This window comes from Galeopterus variegatus, unplaced genomic scaffold, assembly GCF_000696425.1.
Source record: "Galeopterus variegatus unplaced genomic scaffold, G_variegatus-3.0.2 Scaffold1454, whole genome shotgun sequence".
Classification (NCBI taxonomy): Eukaryota; Metazoa; Chordata; class Mammalia; order Dermoptera; family Cynocephalidae; genus Galeopterus; species Galeopterus variegatus.
In genome coordinates, this window is record NW_007727565.1 from 150929 (window position 1) to 157777 (window position 6849).

At 35.2% G+C, this 6849-nt stretch overlaps 1 protein-coding gene across 5 annotated transcripts in view; it reads right to left on the reverse strand.

The window, feature by feature from the left end:
* NPTN (neuroplastin) overlaps window positions 1–6849 on the reverse strand; it is a 68528-nt gene that overhangs the window by 60882 nt on the left and 797 nt on the right. The window lies entirely within an intron of this gene.

Sequence of the window (6849 nt, forward strand, 5' to 3'; positions counted from 1 at the left end):
AAAAAAAAAAAAAGAAAATGACTTCATGTTTTGCCATGTATTTTATACTTAATCACTTTTAGGATGTATCCATTGGGATATGATTAAACTATTAGTACAAAAAATAAAAAATGATATTAGTACAATTTGGGACTTACTATTTTCTAATCATAAAACCTTACATAATACATATAACTGACACAATTTCACATCATCTCATTTATATTTCATTGTCTGGTCAATTTGAAGTAACGCTGGGGTATAAAAATGATAAAACAAAGGGAAGTGAAGTATGTTCAAATTGATATACTTCTGGAAAATACCAAAAAAAATACCATAACATTCCAGTAATTAAGATTACTTGTTCAGAAGACTAGTCTTAAAACATTCCACAATTGTTTTCAGAAATACAAAAGGATACCATTTAGTACTTTTTAGTACAAGGAACTCAACACAAGATGTTTCCATCAAGCTGACCATATTCTGTTTTAATTAACAGGTAAGGGCTGGCTGGTTAGCTCAGCTGGTTAGAGCATGGTGCTGATAACACCAAGGTCCAGGTTTGGATCCCTGTTGCCGGCCAGCTGCCAAAACAAACAAAAACAACAACAACAAAAAACCCCCAGGTAAGACTCAGCTTTTTTTAATTTGAAAAACAAAAATAAAAAACAAAACAAAAAACCAGCAGGTGTCTGAGGAACATTAAATGTCTCCCCTAACTTACCATGTGCAAATAAATGTAGATACTTAGGAAATTCTTTAAATATCTAGTAAGCCCCATTTCAACACAGATATACCAATTAAAAGTTCTCAGCAATCAGGTCAAAATAACCTCAAATTAATTAAGTTTAATTGGCAAATATTTATCTTTGTGTTCATACAAAAGCAAACCAAAAAACAGGCCTACTGCCAATTTTAGATAACATACTAAATTGGAATTAGGCACAAATTTTGAATCCCCCTCCTAAATTGAATAAACTCTTGAAAGCAGGTACATTTTATTTATGTATTCACTCTTTTAACTTTAGACATCGATATCACTGAAATAATGTTTTTACACAGGATTACTTTTAAATTCAGTAAGAAATTTATTTAAGTATAGAAACCTATAAAATAACAGTTTTTAATCAATTTTACTGGAGAGGTTTCCTATCTTCCCAAAGCTAATCCTTCCCAACTAAATTTAGAAATTCTAAAAAAAAAAAAAGTCCACAATAATCTCACAAGCAAGTTTAAAAATTCATTATCTATGATGCTTAAAATTAAACTCCATGTTATCAATGGCTTTTTTTAATTCACATAAAATGACAACGTTTTGTTTAAAGAGGCATACTGAAAGCCAAGCCGATTGTTCAGAGAAGGAGATTTTGCACCTTTATTTTAATTCTGATGTGTGAGCTTAGAGGTCCCTCGTCTATTTATTCTTTCTAACAGATTCTATTTTTCCGGATGCTTCTCAAAGGAAAATTCATTCCTCATTCTTGCATTCTGCTTTTCTCTTTGTATACTACAGCCTTTCTTCTGTCTTTCTCTCTCTTACAACTTCATTCTCTACTTCTGATCCTGTCCAGATTGTGCTCTCACTGTAAACAATAAATTGAAAAGAAAATGTTTCACAAAATTCTCTTTTTCTTTCCATAATTTTATTCAAACTTTTTATTGAACATTTATATGGTACCAACATAGTATGGTCATTGTTTTTCTACATACTTCATTGTAATAGATATTAGCACCTTATCGCCTTCCCAAATTGTCTGTTGTAAAAACCTTTACATAGATCTAGCAAGTTTCGGATTTTACATACGAACACCTTACTTTTAAAAAGTACCTCAAACTAGACTTGCTGATTTGCTCAGAAATTAATTTGCCTATGAAAAGTTTACTCATCTTCCTCTGTTAAAATTAATTTGATATGTGCATGCTTTTGGAAGACTTTAGAGAGCTATTTCAAATAATGGCAGAAATTATAAAATGAAATATCTATATTTAAGTAAGCTTTACATCTCCAGTTTCTGTGAAAATTAGAAGCCCTACTTTTTACAGAGTATTTAGTTATTCATCTGTTATTCAGTTTATGTGTTTGTTATCTGAACAAATAAATGTGCATATCCTTGTTATATTTTAAAAAAATAAAAGTACCTCAAACTAATTAAATGAAGTCATTTACAAGCTGACACAGCACTTTTCTAGTCATATCTGGTCATCTTTGAAGGCCCGTTAAGTAATCACTTTTTATTAAAATAATAAAATTAGGCTAGTTGGTTAGCTCAGTTGGTTAGAGCATGGTGTTGTAATGCCAAGGGTCAAGGGTTTGGCTCCCCATACCGGCCAGCCACAAATAAATAAATAAATAAAATTAAAATTAAAATTAAGACAATACAATAACATGTTACCTCTTACTAATGTCTGAAGGTATGTTCCACAAGAGAAGAATGAGTTCTGGTGTTCTAGGGTGACAATAAATAGTTAATAATATGGTACTGAATATTTCAAGATGGCCAGAAAAGAGGATCTTGAATGTTAAAACCACAAAGAAATGTTAAATATTCAGGAGCTAGATATGCTAACTATTCTGGTTGGATCATTATATAATATATGCATTACTAAAACACCAAACTGTATCCCATAAACATGTATGATGGAAAAAAATTTAAAAGTTAAAAAAAAAAGTTTTGCATTAAAATTGTATTAATGAGAAAAAAGAAAAGGATTCCTTCAAAATAGTCTAATTTCTCATGAAGATATGTATAATTTATGCAAAGTCAGACCTGTAATGAACTTCAATCTTAATTTATGGCAAATAAATTACTTGTGGAGCACATTTATGTTTAAGGGTTATTCCTTTTGTTGTTTTAAACCTTGGTATATTCATAGATTAAGCTTTACAAAAACCATCTGTACCAAAACACATCTGTAGCTCTAATTTGGATCCAGTGACCTTGTAAAACAAACCCAGAAACAGGTCCTGATATAGTAACACAGCCTTTCCTCCCAGACCCTTGACCAATTTCTCATGCCTGGGTGCTCCATTATATCAGTAATGACATTTTAGTCAGTTGCCTGAGAGACTGAAGTCTTATGATCTCCTTAAGAAAAGCTTAATTCCAAGGAAAACTATTTCTTCTGGTCAAATCTTATTTGGATTAATTATGTTAAAATCTATTGCTTGACATTTGACATGTCATTTGTGCCACGGCTGCCATAGATAAGATTTGTCTTCTGTTGCTCATTTCAGTTCACCCAAAGAGGAGACATACAATAGCAAATATACCTCAAAAAATGTACTCAGGGAAAGAAAATTGTCAAACCACTGAAGCAAACAGCACTTGACAGAAAAGAAAAAGATTCACCTAATGCGAATCCTGGCACTGTTACAAAGCACAACATTCACAACTATCTAACATCACCCAAACAAAATGGTTTCTTAAAATTTAGCTTGTTAATAATAAAATTCATTAGATTCCTATTTTCCTCCACTGAACAATGTTTAATATCCAATTTTGTATTTTCTGTAAGAATATATTACATGTTTCCACTTTACTCCACACCCATTCATTCAGCTAACAACTGTAACACTCCCACTGTGTGCCAGGTTCTATATTCTGTTTCTCTTATTCACATCAATGGTATTCTATGAGAAGGTGGGACTTGACCCATATGAAAGATATTTGGTTCACTGAAAAAAAAAAAAAAAAAAAAGAAAGCCATGAAATCTTCCAGACGATCAAACAGAAATATGAACTTCACCAAAATTTGCAATTGCAGACACACTGCAGCTGGTCACCTTTCTAAAAATGTTACATAAGCAAAAGCACAAATGTCTGTGTGGGGCTTACAAATGGCCTATTTACCTTTCAAGATAGCAGCATTAACAATTAAGGGTTCAATATATATGAAGAAAAATAATAATGCTGCTTTATAAAGAATGATAATAGTAGTAGCTAACATTTACTGAGGTCACAATATGCCAGACTGAAATATAAGTGGCATTCCCATTTAATCCTCACATCATCCCTAGGGGATTGACATTATTGTAACCCCCATTTTACAGATGATGAAACTGAGGCTTGCTTTACTCAAGGTCACGCAGCTACAGAGAACCAGAACTCAAACCAGGTCTATCAGTGTCCAAAGCCTGTGCTCTTGATCACCACATTATACTGTTCGGTTTACACTCAATTTTAGTTTAAAGCTTTTGAATGCCTTATAAGGAAGGTTACTTTTTAGGGTAAGTTTCTTCTTTAAAACGAACATTTTTGATGATACATACAAAAATCAACAAATAAAGATTTTACTTGAAACACGTGGTCATTGACATAAATCTAAACACTTGGATGGGAAACAAAATCTATCTGAATGAAAGCCCTGAATCCCTATGGTAATGGGTCATAGACTCTTTTTAGAGCTGGAAGAGACCTTGAGGGTCATCTAGTTCATATTTCTCATTTTAAGAAAATGAAACAGAGGCCTTTTGAGAAACACCTATACTCAATCTAAACTACCATATTCCCAACCCAGAAACACTTTAGATTTATTTTCAAATCATCGTTTTAATAGATAACCTAATATTTCAACACCATACAGAGTATAGTATCCCTTTCTGAAGCACTGTAAGAAAATACAAACTCCATGGGGTCAGACTATTGAAGAGCTATTAGCAGTAGAAAACTTGAATATTAACACAGGAAACAGTATCATGTTATAAAAAGCTATAAAATGGCATGCTAAACTATATGAACTCACACTCAAAAAATGGCCATTTTCTTCCTTGAATTAATTTACGTCCATTTGGATCAACTACCGACTCAGCTTCACTTCACCGATCATGTCATGTGACTGAATTCAAGCTCATTTCAAGGGAAAGGCTGTATGTACTATGCTCTATTTAGAACATATATCACTGATAGCCTGATGAGTCTTTGCAGGCCTATCCAAAAATCTTGTTTTAGTTGCTAAGAAACTACAATTTCACCATATTATAAATCATTGGGAAGAAGCTATGCCAGCAGAGATTAAACATGTTAAGATCAGGAATCTCTCACCCACTGTGCAAAATGAAACCAATGCCATTTCCATAAATTGAATAGCTGAAATTAGTATTAGGCTTCTTTAAGTCATATTGTTAACACAGATGAAAAATTGATAAGACAGATCAGACTAACTCAACACTGTCTTCCACAGTGGACTCATGCTTTGGAGGAAAACAGGAAAAATACCCAATATACTTAGCATATTCAATGCTAGAGACAGAAAAATGTTTCCTTCTTGACCCCTGCAGTGATAATCCAAGGCCACGAAGTATACATAAGATTTAATTAGTACAATTTGATACAGCAAACACTTATATTTAACTGATGATGCTTTTTCAATCCTTTATTGATATATTTTCACTGTAATCTTCAGCATTTTAAGCCCAGTTTCTCCTTAGAATACTCAACTCCACTTTCTAAAATGAAAGTCCATTTTTAAAAATGAAAGTCATTTAAATTTCAGCTTAGGGCCGCCCGTGGCTCACTTGGGAGCGTGTGCTGCTGATAACACCAAGGCCACAGGTTCAGATCCCTATATAGGGATGGCCGGTTAGCTCACTTGGGAGTGTGGTGCTGACAACACCAAGTCAAGGGTTAAGATCCCCTTTACCGGTCACCTTTAAAAATAAAATAAAATAAATAAAATAAATAAATAAATAAACTAATTAATTAATTAATCAAATAAAAATAAATTTCAGCTTAACAAGAGTAATTTTAAATTGTTCTAGCATAACAATAAAGACTGAAAGTTTAACAAAAATAATTTAGAATTTACTTTCCAGTACTGTCTTCTCATAAATTCTTTCACACAAAAATATTTAAGCCTCTTAATGGCTGTTTCCACAAAGGTGAAACAAGTTCACAATCTTTCTAGTCTCACTTCTGAAAGATCAGTTTAGCAGCTGAACTGTAACACATGCCTTTAATGAGAACCTGTTTTGTCTCGATCCCCCATACCCCATGATTCTCTACAATTTTTCCATCTTCTCTTCTTCAGTTCAAAACTCAATTCTGTTTCCACTGTACCCTGCATAATTCCCAGGGGCCACTTTTATGTTCCTCAGAAATAAGTCTCTTCTGTCTTGAAACTTTTTGATCTCAAACACCCACTTCCTCCATCTCCCTCTCGCCCTCAATCCCACCACTGCAGTTACAGCTCTGTCGCTGCCTTCCCAAAGGCCCAACGAATATCAGACAGGATTTTCCACAACCCAACTCCTCCCTTCCCTAATATATCCTCCACACTGCAATCCAACATTACAGCCCCGGCTTCCTGCATTTTACTCCCTTCCCTTATTTTTCATCTTCCCCTACCTCCATCTCCATACCCAGGCACCCTTACTTCTCTAATAAATATTCCCCTTGCCTCAGTTTCAACCTTTCTCCCCATCCTCTGCTCATTTTCCTCTCCTTATTTAGAAACTCCTTTTTACTCTTCCAACCACTACCCTAGAATGCCCAGCACTCCACCCTCTTCAGCAAACCCAGCCCTCTTCCCCCAACTCGTTTAGAGACACTGCTGCTTCTCTTTCCAGGTCCCCTACTGCAGTCAACCCACTCCCTTATCGTTCCACCCACCCTCCCCTCCACCCTCAGATCCAAGATTCCTGATTCTTAACCCCCTCCTTAAGGTTTTAGTACTCAGCTCACCATCAGTATTCTTCAAGACTGCCTGCCTCCCAGTTTCCCCGTTATTTGCAAGGATGTCACCAGAATCCTAGACGATCCCAGCGTCCGGGAGCCAGACCGACACCAACCCCCCCCCCCCCGCCCCCCCCCCTCCACCCACCCCCCCCACCCCCCCCCCCCCCCCTCCCCCCCCCCCCCCCCCCTCCCCCCC